Below are 18,936 nucleotides of genomic sequence, written 5' to 3'. Positions count from 1 at the left end.
ACACACCAGAAACCAAATAGCCAGTGAAAATGAATAAATAACTAATAATTAAATAAATAAACGACAACTAAAGAAATATTATTAAAACAATAAAATTATTTAAAAAAATAAGTAAAAAAAAAATAAAAATAATATTAAAAGTAAAAATAACGAAAATTAAACCAAACATTTTACACCATCGGTGCTTTGGTGTTATCTCGAGATAATCCAAATATTTCTTTGATAAAACTAATGATGATACACTAACACAGTGTTTGTCCCAGACTTGTACGTAATCCGTTACAAGTAACGCAATTACTTGTAATCCCTTACATTTTTCAGTAATTTAGTAACGGAATAATTACATATTTTCTCGAGTAATTTTAAAGTAATTCCGTTACATTTTTTACGTAACGGATTCCTTGTAATCCGTTACATTTTTTTTCAGGACCAACCCCTTTCCCCCCCCCCCCTTCTAAAGAAAGGATTGTTTTTATTTTGGTAATGTCGAGCGCAGTGTCACGCGAGTTGACCAGCGCAAAGGGAGGCTTGGCACTCTTCAGGTCCGCAATGCCTTCTTTGTTTTACAACACCAAGCCCCTGAATCTATTTTTTTAGTCCCTAACAATGTCAAAAAATCCAAAAACATTTCTACAAAAAAAAAAAAAGGAGGGAGAGGGGCAAGTTATATCCGCTTCTTTTAGTCCCTTTGTTTTTTCTTTGCGATCGAAGACTGGGAGAGGAGGACACAAGTGATTCTGTGCCTCTTCGAGAAGCTCGAGGTGGTAAGTACACAGAAAACAGTTAACAATGTCCTTCTCGGTTATAGTGACTACGACCATTTTCATAATGTCACAACAGGAGACAACGCTCAGTCTGCCCAAAAATCCACTAAAAGAGATGTGATAATATGTGAAGGTGTTATTGCCACAAGCATCCTCGTTCGTTGCTGCACATTTATCATATTCTTTTAGAAAACAGGATGTATATTTTTCTGCATCTTTCACATTATTTTACCCTGTTTTAAAAGCTAATTAACTTCTAAGGTTGGCCCTCTTTATTTGTGAATTCCAGCCAGGTTATCTGCATCTCAGTCACCCTTTTATGAGTCAGCTTTTTGCGAGCACTTGGAAAATGGTAATAGTCTTCCTTTCTTCTTTTTTTCTGTTTTGCCCCAGCAGGACGCATCTCATATCAAGCAGATATTTTTACAAATCAAACATAATGGTGGCTGACGTAGACTTGATATTCTGTGCTTGAGGGGTGAGTGAAACTCGTGAGTGGGGCCATAGCGCGGCTTACTTAGCACTCTGCCCTTCGCTGGCCGTGGCATCAACGGACGTCTATCTGGAGAACACCGGAGTAAACTGCACTCGGTTCGTGCTCCATGCGGTTTTGAACGGCACCAAGAAAGGTACACACGGCAAACGTGCGATTACATTACCTTGCTTTAAACGACGCTCAAAGTTGTTATGAATGTCCTCTTTTTTTAGTACTTATATTTATATACTAGAAACTTTGTTTTTATTCACTAACGTCTCAACCGAGGCTTGACCTCTTCAAAACCAAAGGAAGAAGAATATCGAGCCAAACCTTATTTATTATTTAATTATCACCTTACTGTCACAACTATGTTTTGCTATTGTCTGGCAATAAATGGAGGTATAGTAAGATGGACATAAATCAGTTCTTATTCTAGTTTTGGCTAGATGTATGATGACTTCCACACCTTCGCGATTTAGACAATGGAGAATTTTAGTAGATCGGTCCGACGACTCCGATAACGATATCCGATACCCCGCTGCCGCCTTTGCGCATGTATCATATTGTTATTGGGGGCATCGGAGGAATCGGACCGATTTACTAAAACTTTCTTATATCAAGCAACGGCTGCAACGACGAAGCTTTGTTTTATCTTCCAGGTAAATAGTACTTCCATTGCTTCGCTGAAGAAGCTCAATGCAGACCATCCATACAGCATTCATGAGGAACAATATTGCAGTCCCATCCAGTGCTTCAGTTCAGTGGGTGTTCAGCGTAGCAGTCGACATATTGAGTAAGAAATAACCCAAAATGTCTGGCGAGACTTTCTTGAGCCAGCTGTTGCTTAAAATACTCAGGGTCATTAAATGGAACAGCTTGCAACAATAAGAGCTTGAATAACCCCCTTCCCTTTGTTTCTTCCCTGAGGACAATAATATTGAAAGTAACGCCACGAAAGTAACGGATTACTTTTTGGAGTAACGGTCAGTTACTTTTATGGCGAAGTAATTGTAATTGTAATAAATTACAATTTAGCCTTGAGTAATTGTAAATGTAATTCCTTACTATTTTTCAGTAACGAGTACAAGTCTGGTTTGTCCAACCTGAATATTTCTTCAGCTTCGATGATCTCTTGTGTCAGCTGATTGCCATTTATGGCAATAACAGTGCACTTACTCAGGTCTGCTGAGCGGCTGCCATCCCTGCAATGGATGCCTATTTATTGGCTATTTGGTTTTTGGTGTGTAAAAAATTAAAATGTTCTCATAAACGGCGAAGGAGAAGAAGTTGAAGATTTGGGGAAGAAGAAATATAGGACTGAGTTGTTAGTCTGCGCTGCGAATCTGGTTCCTTCTTGTGTGCCTGTGAGTGTGACTGTACCTCCGCACTGTTCCATCCAAGCATGAATTACCAACTAGCCCAAGCATCCACATTATCAAAAATGCTCAGGCATCTCCTTGGTGGCTTTGAACTTGTCGTCAGTACCGTGGATGCCTACCGGATCTATGAGGTTTCCTAGGTACCACACTCTATTAACTTATTTAAAGGACCTTGGCAACGATATTCAATTGGAATGTTTTTCACTCTACACGAGCTTACTGGCACACCTGGGACTCAAGGATACCCGCACGCAACGCCACTGGCCAAGAAACTCCTTTTGTTGCGGTGTAATTTCAAGGACAAAAGTGATCATTTTCATTCAATCTCTCCTTTGCAAAATTTGATGACGTAACGTGGGGATCGCAGTACACCCAAGTGGCGATATTTTAATGCGGTTCATAGATTGGACCCGAGCATTTCGTGGGCACTCGACTTGGGCTCGTGATAATTGCTAGCTCGAGAAGCATTCGGGTAGTGACCCGTGTCCAATCGCTGCAACGACGACAACAGCCGAGCCATAACAATGTCTGAAACACAGCGCGTGACCTGCGCTTTGCCAACCCCAACGCGTGGCTATGATCAATACTGGCGGCATATAATCGGCTCCAGATCACGTGGCCGCTTGTTCTGGCTGTGAGTTGAGAGGGTGAACGCTGCTCGTTTTTCTTATATTTTTTTCTAAGACTTCTATTGCGTGGGGTGAAGAACGAACGCGTGTTTCATAGGTCATTAACGTTAGGGATCCGTTTTAAGCGGTATTTGCGCAAAGTACAAAAATTGTTGCATCGCTCCTTTAAGGGAGCGATGCAACAATTTGCAACACGAGGGAGAAATCCCGGGGATTTCTCCCCGGCACGCGCATCCACGACGAAAACGTTAGGCTTTGCGATGTGCAAAAGCCTCGCGTTTTCATCTCGTGATGCGAGCGTGCCGGGAAGAAATTTCCGGGATTTCTCCCTCGTGTGAATACCCCTTAGATGAAGGCCTGATTGGGAAAATCGCGATAGTACCGTATTCAGCATTTCCAGATATTGCGATGGTGTTGACCCGCGGAAAAGTACGTCGTCTAAGTATATTTCGATTCCAGGAATTTCTGCTAGCACAGACTCCATAAATTGTTAAAAAAATCGCTGAATCTGCTGAAATAGCAGCAGGCCTTTTCTTGACCCTAAAAAGTCCCTTTGTGGTGTTGATGGTTAACACTTTTGAAGTCCCAGCAGTCAGGTTAAAAAGCGTCTGACACGCCAAAAAAGTTAATATTTTTTTTTCATGCTAGGCTTTGAATTGGCTTATCAGGACATTACAAAACAATTGTTTCACTATAGACTTGCGCAGTTTTTTTTACAAAAAAATAGAAAGGCGAGGCCCAATGCAAAGTTCCCGCCAGTGCACTGTGACGCAACAGTGTACCGCAAGGTGTCGGGCGGTCAGAAGGGAGGCATCGCCGGAAGTCACGTGAGTTGTATTCCTCCTCGTGCTGATCGCGAGCGCGTGTAATATTTTTGGGAGTGTCTACATCCACGCGCGGGAATGTAGCCAAGTCGGGAGGAGATAAGGCTCCATCCACGCAATACGTCACTTCCGGCGCACTACGATCAACTTCCGGTCTAGCTTCCCATTGTTTTACCATCTGCTCGGCGGCCATTGTACGTTGCGTTCCTGCTGTGCGTGCACTACTGTCTACTGTGCCTGCCTGGTCTTCCGCAACCGGGTTTGACTTTCTCTGAAGCGTTTTTTTTTTTTTTTTCTTTCCTGTTTTCTTGGACGAGGAGTCTGGCCGTTTGAGTATTAGCACGGTCGCGTTTCTCATCTGCCTCAAGTTTTGGTTGCCGGGGATTCGACGGTAAAATACTTGTCCTAGTATTTCCCATCGAATTACCGGGAGGCTGTCGAAGTGCGGGCGTTTAGTGGCATTAGGATCGAGGCTTTGTTTTCCAAGGTGTCTGACGCCTTGCTCGATTTTGGCACAAACAACACCAGCGTTTATGCTAGCGCGTACGTTGACAAGTATCGTCGGCTGGCCGCTCAGATCTTGGAACGCAATCAACGATGCAGATCGCCTTTTCTTCCGTCCTTCCGAGGCGGGAGAACAGGTTCTCTTCGATGGAGTGTCAGTGTAGTCAGAGTGCCGAGATCCAGGCGTTGAATGAACGGCACAGAGACGTGAACTGGCTCCTGCAGGAGTTCTGCCGCAAGAAGGGCTTCGTGTTCATCGGTGATCTTATCTCGTGGACGAGTGGCATCTGTTTGATTTTCCATGGAGTAAACTGTTTCTGGAATTTTTTACCCAGTTTTCTCGATTGAATGCTCTCAGTATGTTTGTTATGGATAAGACTAATGCATGTTTTCCCTTTTCTCACAATCTTTGTGTGATTGCGAGCGTGCGCGCAAGTCAAGAACGTACGAACCGGCGGGCACGTACTTGTCCCCTTCGATACGCATAAGCTCACATTAAAACACTTCGAACCATGCCAACCACACACACGACGAAGTGTCTCCGCCTCGCCTCAGCAGTGATGCACACATGGGCGAAGGCCCCGGAGGCCGTACCCGCACCGCCCGCACGCGCGGATGGCACGCACGCGGCCCACACGTGTGTGTCACTCCTGGACAACATAACTATAAAGATATATATTGGTACTATTTTTATGATGCATGATATCTGCTATTAGTCTTAGAAAACAGTAAACAACTGATGAATTGTGTAAACATTTGTAAGGTCGCGTGACATCTAAACTTTAAAACAACAATGAAATGTAACCTCTTTATTTTTATATCCTATATTTACTGATAAGAAAGCATAATATGTACATAAGAACAAATGATGTCCGTACATTATAAGTCACGTGACCTTTTGCGTGGATGGAGCCTTATCTCCTCCCGACTTGGCTACGTCCCCGCGCATGGATATAGCCTCGGCCAATATTTTTTTTAATATGTTTGTTATTCTCCGCACCTCCACGAGCGATCCAAGCAGACGAGGTTTCTTTTATTTGCTTCTCATTGCTTAAACTTGCTGTAAAGGTAGAAGGAAAGGGGTCAGTGAATTGACGTGATCAACTACAATTCCTAGAAGGTGTCTGTTCGCTGGGGTGGCGTCACGGATTTTACTGACGGCACAGGAAGGCAGGAAAAATCTCGTCCTTCTGCCAGCCCGCCCCACACCCAGCGTACGAACCGCCGGTAGGCCGTGTACCGGTGTTCCCTAAAATAACAACAAATTGAAAATGTCAAGGTAATTCCTCTGCGGTGATTTTCTTTCAACTCCAGCCTGAACTTTAGACTGTAGGATACAAAACTAGACTAACTTCTAAATATCCCTGGGTATTGGAAACTTTCTGTCGTGAAGTGTGAAGTACGCAATCTTGAACATTGTTATATTCAAGCAAACGAGTGGGAATTCGTCGTGTGATGTTATGCAACCTATCGGCTGATGTCTAAGTTTCTTGCCCATCTCCCTGCAGCAGCGGCACTCAAGAGTTTTGAATTGAGGCTTCACGACGCATCGGCTGCATGTGCACCTATTAAACAAGTTCTACTCATGTTCTAGACAAAACACATACTTTATGCTCGACGTTTACTTGTACTTGTTACACCCACCAGTTCGTATTCTCTAGACGGCAGGCATCTTTAGCCTGGAGAGTATTTGATGATTCAACAACCTCGGTGTCTGAACCTTCAGCAATGCGATCGGGCGTGTCGTATGCTCGAAATCCTAATTTCTGCGAGCGTTCTAAATTTTTTTTTCAAAACTTGATAGCTTGTTTTATGCCCAGTATAGCTGTGTATCATCGGACTCACGGCATGCACTCGTACACTGGCTTTTAATCGCAACGCTTTCATCATTGACTTCCTTCACGTCGATCCACTGACTCTTCGTTCTCAACTTTTACAGCACGTAAGCTAACCAACGGTGCAGCGAAAAAGGGCTAGTGGAACTGAAACTTCGTTTTCTGCGATCGCTAGTACAAAGAGCAGAATAAAAAAAAAATATTAGGCACGGTTGCGGAGAGCACGAGGAGTGAAGCTCACGTGACTTCCGGTAACCCCACTTTTAGTGACGTAGGTCGATGCCTCCTTTCTGACCGCCCCGAAACCTTGCGGTACACTGTTACGTCACAGTGCACGGCGGGAACTTTGAATTGGTCTTCGTATTTTAATTTTTTAACTACGTAACTCTATAGTGAAACAATCTTTTTGTATTGTCCTGATATGCCATTTCATCGCCTAGCATGAAAAAAAAAAAGTTGTTTTTGGCGGGTCAGACGTTTTTTAAGTGCCTGAATGGGCCATTGTGTCCTGTGATTTCGCAGTCGAAGACTCTGCCGTGTGTGTTTAGAACCCTTGCCACGTTGTCGTGGGCGTGCTTGTGATGTATTCCGCTCAATCGAATTTTTACTATGTTGAACCAGTTCTTTCCTAGTTGGTTGGAGCCCCTTCATCGCGTAACTAGCAGAGGTAGTACGTAGTCCTTAGACTTGTGTCGTACCTGGACATTGGTTGTGCCGAGCACTTCCGCTCCTTCGCTGGGCACGTGTGTAGGGTCGCATTTTCTTGGTGTAGCCTCGGAGGGGGTTTTGCCTACATCCGACGATGTGTTTCTTCGCTTATGATGGTGCAGACCGCTCCCGAGTCTACCTCAAAATTCATGACTCGATTTTCAATCTTGAGCTTGATCATCCACTTGGTTGATGTGCTTGATGATCGCACAGCATTACGCTCGTGTAGATCTGCCAAAGTTTTAGGTTAATCATCTTTGGTTTCAGATGCATGATCTTCTTTTTCGATGATCTGTGTGGAGCGTGGGTATTAAGCGAGTCCTGTCCTCACGAAGCACGCATTTTTCAATGTGGCCCGTTTTGTGACAGTAGTTTCATCGCGCGTTGCGGAATGTGTAGGAATCAGCTGAATGCTATTCCTGGCATATCTAACATCTGGTCGATTCGGATGTTCTCTTTTCCTTAATATCTCTTCTTTAAAGTGTTGTCTAATCTTTCCGAACTTTGTGAATTTCGGACTTCTCTGCTTTCAAATACTTTTGATGTTTGCGGCGCTCTCTGTCCACAGCGCAATGCCATGCGCCTTCTGAAAAGTCAGGTTCACCTCTGCGAACAGTCACTGTTGTAAATGTTCGTCACGCAGGTCGAACACAAAACGATCTTTTATCATTACCTCGAGAGGCAGCAGCGTAGGCTCCAGCTCCGGCTGTCGTGAGGGAGATCATGGTTCGCCGACGGAACCTGCGGTACGGGTGCTAGCTGTGACCATTGTTGGGGGTGCGTCAGAACTCCGAAATCGCAGTCGGATCAACCTTTATTAAAGCTGCGACGTAGCTCAATATCCTCTCTCCCGCCTGCTGGTTTCTTCGCTTAAATCTCGTCCTGCTGAAAAGCTCCAACGGACGCGGGTCGTAGTGTTTCTTCAATGTCACCATGAGCTCGTCAAAACTGACCTCACCGGGAGTCTTTGGTGCCACGAGCGCTCGTAACCCTTCATACGATTTTCCTTCGCAAAGGGTCGGCGGTAAATACCTTTTTTTTTTGTAATCTCCAGTACTCCGTTTGCTTCGCAGTAGACTCCAAGTCGCTCTGCCCAAGACGGCCACGCTGTTCTATCACATTCTTCAAGCTTACCCGGGGTAGCCATATTTGAGTCGCCCTTGTGGTCTCCGATCACCAACTTCGTCAACAGAAGTGTGATGTATTGCGAGTAAGAACCAAGTTCCAGCCGTTGACTGCTTGACTAGTTCGTTTTAATCATGGCTCCCGAGTGACTGAGATCCGTGCTCTTTCAAACCGAGCGCTCTCACCACGACACGGTGACCACGCTCTCCCCAACATGTCCCGCCATCTGCTAGCATATGCAGATTCATCACACTGCCTCAGTTTGGGTTCGACCGAACTCGACTGCTTTGTCCCTTCAACCTGAAGTTAAACGAAAGCATGACTGATATTGAACTTTTAACCGAATACGCGTTAATTACAAATGAGCTGGATCCTTCAGGCGGAAGAGATGCAGCTTTTTAACAATCGAATAAATTATAAGATACATTCATGTCTGCTTCCGTAATAGTAAACAGTAATTATTATCTAGAATTCAAAACGAGTTACTATATTATTATTTTCGCGAAATATTTCAGAATTATTTTAGAAGGCGTGCAACATTGTCTAGAAATGTCGACTTTTGTCAGAGGTTGAATGGGTAGCTGAACGAGCTGTACTTCCAAGTCCGACATCACACTGAAGATTCTATGTGCAGTGTCTTCAAAAAAATTAAAAAAAAAAATTAAAATACTGTGCTATATTCGCAGCAAGAAAAAAAAAGGGCATTGCTGAAAGCTCAATTTCAGCGATCCGAACTAAACGCCAAAGTTTCATAACTAACCATTATCGCATACCGTTATCTCATACAATGATATATGAGATAACTAACCGTTATCTGATACATTATTTTCTTATATTTTGAATGGCAAATTATAGCCGAGGAAGCCATGCAATGCTAAAATATGGGTTTATTAAGATTGATGCGTTTCTGGTGAGATCGAAAACACATGAGGTTCGATTTATCATTGTTCACAAAAATATAGCTTTTTGAAAACCAATTCATAATTTGTTTGATGTCATCCTGTAAAACTGAAATGGCAGTATTATAATCTGCGTGTGTGATAACGAAGGCTGTTTCATCATCGTATCGATACATTTTTTTTATTTTAAAGGAAGCAAAAATAGGTCGTTCACATGTATGTTAAATAGCATGGGACCCAATACCGAACCTTGAGGCACACCAGAGTTCAGGTGAGCAGAAGAACTTGTGTTATATCCTATTCGAACTCGTTGGGTTCTTTCAGTAAAGTAACCTTTAAAAAATGTACGGAAATGCCCTCTGAAACCAATTTTATCTAGTTTCTCAACTAAAAGTGAGTGATCTATTGTATCAAAGGCTCTTGTCAGGTTTAAATAGAGCGTAAGTACTATTTTGCTGTTATGAATTTGTTCATTAATGAAGTCTGTTATCTCCTCCAGTAGAAGTATCGTGCCTCTTTGTTTCCGGAATCCATACTGGCAGTTGCTTATTAGTGAGAATTTGTCACAAAACGAGGTCATGAATAGTAAAGCAAAATTTTTCCATTATCTGAGAAATTGCCGGCAACAACGCGATGGACCTGCAATTAGCAATATTTTTCTTGTTTCCTTTCTTATAAACTGGGCGTACTATTCAAACTTTTAGCTTACTGGGTATATTTCGTGTATACCCAGTGACAGTGGGTATACAGTGACATTACGTGCCCTCACTGCGCAAGCACGGCGAACCTTGCTGGCCTCACGACGGCTTCCCTGACAAAACATCTGCGTTGCTGCGCTTTTCTTTCTGTTTTATTTCTGAGGCGGGTGCTTGATGACGTAGATTATGACCATCTTTCGGGGATGACACCGACGGCTTTTCGCGTAATGGGACGAATGAGGCTTTTGTTTTAAAACTTCGGTGCTCGGGGAGCCCATGAGGATACTCTGAATAACCTTCAGTGCCTAGGGGCACTGTTTGGGAACCCATGCACAGGGGTATATAAAGATCCCACGTGATTTGCCGCAGAAATAGAACCGCTCGACTGAAACCTCTTTCTTCCCGATAGGGGATTTTCGTTCGCTAAAGGTTCGCGAAGAAGATTCCCGAATGCGTGATCCTTAGGATATTGAAATGATTCCCTGTTTCGCGGGTATTTTGTTTTGCACTGATTGAGAATAATAAGGATTATTGCGCGAGTTAAAATAACTTATTTAAAAAAAATAAAAACAGCTCAGTTTGAGTTAAATGAAACCAGTGCCAATAAGCGTCGATAAATTTGGGGTCCCGCGATCCTCCTTCTTCACCGGGTTCGATATCGAGGGCTACAGGTTTTTCGGGAAGGCCAAACGATCGAACACGATCGAATCGGTCTTCCGCAGGTTCATCCTAACGCTACTTTCTCATTTTTATTCTGCTGCTCTTTTATCTTTTTCTTTCTTTTTTTTTTCTTTTTTTGTTAGCTGCTTGGTATAGATTCAGGTTGACATTCTTTTTTATGAAGTGTATACTAGAGAGTAGAAGTTTTACTTTAGGGTGATTCCTCGTCAATTCATGCAATGATGGTCCGGGTCATAATTTAGATATTTTTGTTAAAAATATATATGAAAACCATGTTTTTGGGAGGAACATTCAGCTAGATATGAACGCCGTAAAAATTTTTTTTTCGCTGAGATATAAAATAGAGAAGTTCGAGGCGTGGAAATTGAGAAGATTTCACAATGCTACTTTGCACAGTCGTCATTTCCTTATCGAACCTTTCACGACACCATAACTTTTTAATAGGTTTTACAAAAGTTATACAAAACATACACAAACAATTAAAAATATCCATAAAATATTTCCATGCAAACAAAAATATCAAACATGGCACAAAAACGCGTTTTAGAGACATATTCACAATTTTTTGCAAATAAACCATCTTTCATAATGCTTCACAAAACATATCAAAATGCGCGTATGTAAATATTCTTTACGAATATATAAAGATAATATGCCCAACCTTAAATATATTTTTGTTATCAACGCGGAAATGCGGCTGATTTCTCAAAATCTGGCAAGATTGGGCGTCGATATTTAAAAAAACTCCATCTTTTATTTTCTTTAAACTCCCCTTGGCACTTTGCAGTGACTTGAACTAACCTTTGATGGCAAAAGATTGTGTAACATGTGACCTCCAAGCGGGAAAAGCTACGACAAACCTTCACTCGGAGCGAGCCGACGTCTTCGTCAAGGCGGCTTTGCCGCACAGCACCAAACGTTTTGAGCGTTAGTTATGGCACGTATTTTATATTATTAAAATTATTTTTTTAATAAGGGCTGAGCATTAGTGACGCGAAAATGGACTTTGAGCTGGAATACCATTATTAGCTTACAATTCACAGGAACAAAACGGCCCCACTCTGCGAATTCGCTAACTATGCATAGATAAGCTTAAAACTCTCAGTTATGCGAGTGGCCATGTATACATCCGGCCTCTAGGCATATGATGACTTCCACAGATGAGAAGCCCGGATTCCTCTCACAGGTTTTATGGTGGTCCACTCTGCTTGCTTTACCGCACGAAACTCTCGAACCCGTTCCACAGACAGGTGGAACATGCAGACATTCGTTACTTTTTTACGTAGCACTTCCACAAAGTCTTTAGCGGTGGCAATCGTTGAGTTGAGCGAAGATCTCAACTTGGTGAGCGTTGGTTCTTCCATTTACTTTATCACAAGCGCTTTCTCCGTGTCCAGTGGCTGAAAAGATCCATCTTGCCGAAGAGTGCGGCTTCCGAGACAATTCGTGGAATTGGAAGCGATTCTTGAAATGCGCCGCCGCTCCGTCTGATACAAATTTTTTTTCAAAAAAGACTGGGAAATGAACAATAACATACTCTTTTATGGCCTATGTGGCTAGAAGAGCGTGAGGTGTGTCATGTGTCGTGTACCATCGGTGACAAAGGCAAAGCTTTGCGTGCCTTGCGTGGACGTAACCACAGTGGTGGAGAGAGACACTTGAGTTTTTTTTTCAATGAAAACTCTGCACTTCGGTTGGAAAGAGTACTGTCCATTTTTCCGCAAAATCGAAGTGGAACATCGCTGCCTTGGGTGGTAAGGCGGTTCTTGTGTCATGTATCAGGCTTCGTTCAAGGTCAAGGATGTAAGAATGCCTCATATACTTTTCGCTCTCCTATTGCCGCAGGAAGGCAGAAGTGTCCATAACCTTTTTGACGAGTTCGCCAGCGTCCCATAACGCAAAACAGATCTCTTCGTTTTCGTCGAGATGAAGCGACTGCAGCGAGATGCTCTGCGTTTTTGGGCACTTTTCACAACGGCGCAGAAAGCAATCGTTCTGTGGAGCGCAGAAGAGGTAGATGCGCTTGAGGTCGTCTTCAGCAAATATCTTCTTTGGGGCATTTGTTATTGCCGTTTAAAGCAATTGAAAATTGACGCAATATATGCATGCGCACACCTCGTGCTCGGGACTTTTTTTTTTACCCATTTTGGTCGTAGGGAATAAAATTTGCAGATGCCTAGTTCGGGATGGGGATGGTCCTTCCTAAACAGCTGGTAAGCTTCCTTAATAGAGCGGGTCATAAACCTTTTTACGACTTTGAACATGTCGTTGATCATGGCTTTGATGACGTCCTTTTTGTTGGGGCTTTAAACCGAGCATGCGAGGTCGTCGCGTGTGTAGTACTCAAGGGCAACCCTCACGTCTTCGGCATTCGCCTTTTTCCCCATGTAGGGATCAGGGGTTGCCCAAACACCACCTTTGCGCTTCAGTTTTCATGTTTGATCGATCATGTAGGCAGTCGCTTCCGACACCAGACGCAATATTTTTTTCTTCAGGATGATTGGTGGCAGAAGCACATACAATCGCTTGCGTTCCTGGTGGGAACTACATGCCATCAGCACTTCGCAAAACGCGTCAAACCACTCTGCGCAGTGCTCACAACTGTCTTCGAGTTCGAGAGTTTTGTGCGGTGAAGCAAGCAAAGTGGACCACCGTAAAACCTGTCAAAGGAATCCAGGAAACTCATCTGTGAAAGTCATCATATGCCGAGAGGCCAGATGTATACACGACCATTCGCGCAACTGAGAGTTTTTATAGCTTATATATGATGCACAGGTAGCGAATTTGCAGAGTGGGGCCGTTTTATTCCTGTGAATTGTAAGCTAATTAATGGTATTCCAGCTCAAAGTTCCTTTTCACGTCACTAACACTCACCGCTTATAAAAAAATAATTTTAATAATATAAAGTACATGCCATAACTAACGCTCAAAACGTTTGGTGCTGTGCGGCAAAGCCGCCATGACGAAGACGTCGGCTCGCTCCGAGTGAAGGTTTGTCGTAGCTTTTCCCGCTTGGAGGTCACATGTTACACAATCCTTTGCCATCAAAGGTTAGTTCAAGTCACTGCAAAGTGCCAAGGGGAGTTTAAAGAAAATAAAAGATGGATTTTTTTTAAATATCGACGCCCAATCTTGCCAGATTGTCAGAAATCTGCCGCATTTCCGCGTTGATAACAAAAATATATTTAAGGTTGGGCATATTATCTTTATATATTCGTAAAGAATATTTAACTACGCGCATTTCGATATGTTTTGTGAAGCATTATGAAAGATGGTTTATTTGCAAAAAATTGTGAATATGTCTCTAAAACGCGTTTTTGTGCCATGTTTGATATTTTTGTTTGCATTGAAATATTTTATGGATATTTTTAATTGTTTGTGTATGTGTTGATAACTTTTGTAAAACCTATTAAAAAAGTTATGGTGCCGTGAAAGGTTCGATAAGGAAATGACGACTGTGCAAATTAGCATTGTGAAATCTTCTCATTTTCCACGCCTCAAACTTCTCTATTTTATATCGCTGCGAAAAAAAAATTGTTACGGCGTTCATACCTGGCTGAATGTTCCTCCCAAGAACATGGCTTTCATATATATTTTTAACAAAAATATCTAAATTATGACCCGGACAATCATTGCATGAAATGACGTGGAATCACCCCTTAGTCCCAGTGTTCGGTGTGCCCAAGTTCTCGCTTGGCGTAATCGTGGTAGTATCGTCTCTTTTTATTTTTGTTAGCTTACGTTGGAAATTCTAATAAAGAGTCTAAAATAGGCTAGTGAGAAAAAGGGAAGGCAGAGATTCGGTAAATAGGAAGTAGAAAGACATTGGGTTGTTGGTTGAGAGTTGAGACAGACTTAGTTTCGCGGGACTTGGAGAAATCCACATGGTCGTTTATACTGTATAACTCATGTCGAGTGAAGTAGTCGAACTTGACGTGTGCACCTAACATAAGGAGTTATACGAAAGAATAAAATATTATTCTAATAAACAGAAAGAAATCATTTAACATTTGGAAAATAATATAGGATCTTTTATGAACTATATAAAGGGAGTGCAGTGTATGGTCTGTTCTTATTTGTTTATTGCGGATCGCTGGCCGCTTGTGTTAACGCACCACAGCTTGAAGCATGTGGAGCCAGAGCTCGCTCTGCAGAACGCAGGGATCGTGGCTTGAATTCCCACCCCTGCTCATTTCGATTTGGATGAGCTTCGTACCGGCGTGCTGCTGTGTATCACCACTGCGTGACGCAAGTAAAGGACTTCAGGCTAGCGGTGGTACTACAATAGCTTAACTTCTTACCTAGAGCGGAAACACCAGACGCTGTCTAGACAAGCTCACAACACAATTACATTTCCAAGTTTATTGAACACATTAACGTACTTAAAAAAAAACACTCGATTCCGGTTCTAGATTTGTAGGTTGAATTCACAAAAATAAAAACAATTAACATTTTTTTTCTAAAGAACCCAACTGAGATGCAGATTAAAAAAATACCACGAAAAAAAAGTTTAAGCAATATTATCGCTGTTAGACGCTACTTAGGTGGAGGAGGTGGAGGGCGTAGACCGCTTCGTTCCACCCCGTGCTTACACCGTACTTGCATCTCTCATTGACTGGAGATATGATGGCGTGCCAAATATCTGTTGTAAAGGTCTATCTCCCTGCCGTAATAGCATTTTAATCTACAATTATTTGTTTTATGTTTGAGAAAAAAGAATCTAGATAGAGTCATTATTGTTTTGAAAAGTATCCTGAGATTGCCTTTTTTGCTTTGTTTTATGGTGGGGTTGCCTTGCTGCATGCCCATCCGGGAGGAACAACACGGAGCCGGGGTTTACAAAACGAGAAACTACATTTATTAAAGTAACGGGAATGGATTGTTAGTATCAACGTAAAACATTGCCGGAGCGTTCGAACTGCACGCCCCCGTGGCCACGGTCCGTCTTTGTTACTGTGGGCGTGTCCCCCTCTTTTATGCACTTGCGCGGCCGGACGTTTGCGCGGCCCAGATGTTCTCTGGGTGGTCGTAGCGGCCTCTGGTGGTGGTGGCCGGCCCTCGTTCCCACACTTCCCCCCCCTTAAGCGTCTGGAAATGTCGATGCAAGTGTTCTCGTGGCCTGTCCTTGGGAGGGAGTCGTCGTCGAGGGTGTGGACGGCGGCGCTGTATCGGCGCTAGGGCGCGCTCCAGGTCGCGGTTGTCCTTTGGTGGCCGTTTCCGGAATCGCCGGCAGTTGCAGTTTTCGGTGCCTTCTTGCCCACTGGCCGCAGTTCCGTGGGGTGGGCCTCGCTGGTTGCCGCCGTGACTGGTACCGCCACGTGTCCTGGGACCCTGGCGACCAGATGCCCGAGATTGGTAGTGGCGTCGCCCATGATCCATCTTCGTGAATCAGAGCGAGCAATTGCCATGAGTTACTCTCATGTTAACCCCTGGCTCTATGATGCATAAAAAAAAGGATAAAGGATCTGGGGTGGGCACAATCGCGCAATATTTCCCCCTCTCCCCCCTCAGAAAGGCGATCAGACCCGTGGGATGATATACGATCGAGGTACAACGCTCGAAACCCAAAAGAAGGAAAAAAAAAAAAAGAATAATCTTGTCCACCGCTTTACAACTTCTCTCAGCCGTCACCGACGTCGCAGGTTGTACCGCCTGTGTGGCGGCGAGGGGGAATCCGGGAATGGGCCGTCGTCGGCATCGGTCTGATCCTGCGAAAAACCATCTTCCGGTATATGGAATTGTTTAAGGTCGGTGACATGAGTTGGTCCTGTGGACTCACCACTGAAATGGTGAATTAGCGTGTATGTAAGCGGGGAAAGCTTTTTGCCTACACGAAATGGACCATCCCACCTGTTGGCCAGTGAGGCCGTGAAGTCTTTCGCCGCGTCACTCAGGGGGTGAGTGCGCCTGAGCACCAAATCTCCCACCTCGAACTGCAGGTCTCGGCGTCCCTGGTTGTACTGGTCGGATTGCTGCAGTCTGGCAACGTCAAGGTCCTCCCGGGCTTCCTTGAGGTTGATGGAGAAACGCTTTCGCAGGTTGTCTGCGAACTTCGTGTAGTTGCGGTCCTGTGCCCTGGGCTCTGTCGAACGGAGAGTGTTAGTGAGAGGGAAAGCAAGCTCTCTGCCAAAATTGAGCTGGGCAGGGGTGAGTCCGGTTGACCGGTTAACCGTGGTGCGAGTGGTGAAGGCCATTTCTGGGAGCTTCGCATCCCAGTCTTTGTGGCGCTCCGTATGAGCAACAAGTATCATCTTAAGGTTTCGATTCACCCTTTCGGTTATATTTGCCTGGGGATGATGCGGCGAAGTCCGTTTATGTTCAATTACCAGAACCGCGCATGCCTCGACGAACACTTTGCTCGTAAAATACGACGCATTATCCGAAATTAGGCTGGCCGGGCAATCAAAACGCGCGAAAACTTGAAGTAGGCAGTCCCATATTTTCTGCGAATCCAACTTTCGTAAAGGGAACAGCTCCACCCATTTGGTGAAATGGTCTGTTACTACGAACAAGTACTGGTTTCCGCGTGGGTTACGTGGAAATGAACCCATGACATCACAGCAACAGATCTGCCAAGGGCTCTGGCTTGCGATCGGTTGCATGAGACCCGGGGGTTGACCACCACGTGGCTTCGCTTTCTGGCATGACGGGCAACTACGCGCATACCTCAGTACATCTTGCCGCATGCCGGGCCACGTCGGAATCTGGGACAACTTATCGTAAGTCTTGCTCCCACTGCTGTGTCCGGCTAGGGCAGAGCTGTGCATGTATCGGATGAAAAGCTTACGTAGCTTGCGGGGTATCACGGTCCGGAATGCTGAACCATCCAGATCGTCGTCGGCCTGGGGGATGTAGCGCAGCAGGAGGCCGTCGTCGCTCATCAAGTAGGAGTCGAACTCCGTGTCACTTGGGCGCTCGGCTGGACCGGACGCTGCCAGCCAGGCAGTCACTTGTTGGCACAACCCATCGTCGTGCTGGGCCTTGAGAAGATCCTCTCTTGAGACCAATGTACCCCACCGTGAGTCAGGTGGTCCCTGTGTTGTATTAACGACTGCGACCAGCCCTGGGGATTCCTGCACGTGGTTCTCAGGAAGGGGGGCGCGGGAAAGTGCATCAGCAATTTGGTTTGTAGCACCCGGCCTGTATACAATAGTGTAATCGTATTGTTGCAGCGTAAGTGCCCAACGAGCGAGGCGACCCGCGGGGTTCTGAAGTCTTTTCAGCCATGACAACGCTAAATGATCACATTGAATTTGGAATGTTGCGCCATCCGGCGTCTGCAGCAATGTAAAACGAATGAAGAATTACAATCGGGGCAACATCACAACATGCAAGCATTGCGATGTAATCTTAGGGGCACTTGTGAGTATCTCTATTTCTGTACCGAAATGCATTTACGAAATCTATTTGTGTTTCAGTAATGAATTACTTTTGCGATGTATTATGATACGCTGCTAGACTTATGTATCTTGTAACATTTATTGTTAGAAATGAGCTGACAGGTTTGGCGATAAAAAAAAAAAAAGCCACGGAAAAATCCGACGCATCACTGGTTTATTTTCGCACTGAGTGATTTTTTGCTTTGCTCTCACTTTTAACTTCTACAGCGGCCGGTTTTCTTTCTGCTGACAGCAGCCTTCCTGTGTACATTTGAGGTTATTGTATGGGTAAGAGGCCACAAACAAATGCACAGATGAGGATCAATATGTATAAAAGAAGAAGGCAAAAAGCAGGGACGTTTGGGCAGACACGCTTTGTCAGGCGATGTCATCGGTCGCCAGCGTTCATTGGGTGCGATAATGGGTTCTTTTCGGTATCAGCGAACATAGCCAAGGGAAGTCAAGTTGCAAAAAAAAAGGGACAAACACCGACAGAAGACGGGAGCTTAGGTGCTACAATCTATGTTTGCCACAGACGCACCCTTCTCACCTCGCCACCCTGCATTTATGATCCGTATGGGGTTCATAAATACTGATCGCTGAAATTTCGTTTCCCTACCTCTTTAAAGGGGCAGGGAAACGAAATTTCAGCCCTCATTTTCTAGCTTGAATGTGTTGCATGTTGCACCCTAACCTCAAAAAGACCAGAGCTGGCCAAATTACTCATATTTTGTAATTAAATTACATTACTAATTACTTTGCTGAAAATTGCTGAAATGTAATTAAATTACATTACAAATTACCACAGCCAGAAAGTAATTAATTACCATTACAAATTACTTTTAAAAGTAATGACGTTACTTTCGCACTACTTTTGTATACTTTTACAGGCTGCGCCTACACAGGCGCAGCCTGCGTAGGCGCAGTTTCAAACACTGCTGGCGGCTAAATTCTCGTGTTTTCCCATTGCATTTTGTGTTTCATGGTGCATTTATTTTCCCGAGAACATTGGGAAGCATTGTACTACATTTGA

The sequence above is a fragment of the Ixodes scapularis genome, unplaced genomic scaffold (genome assembly GCF_016920785.2).
Source record: "Ixodes scapularis isolate PalLabHiFi unplaced genomic scaffold, ASM1692078v2 PGA_scaffold13__105_contigs__length_92229423, whole genome shotgun sequence".
Lineage (NCBI taxonomy): Eukaryota > Metazoa > Arthropoda > Arachnida > Ixodida > Ixodidae > Ixodes > Ixodes scapularis.
Note: the sequence above shows the minus strand (reverse complement) of the source record.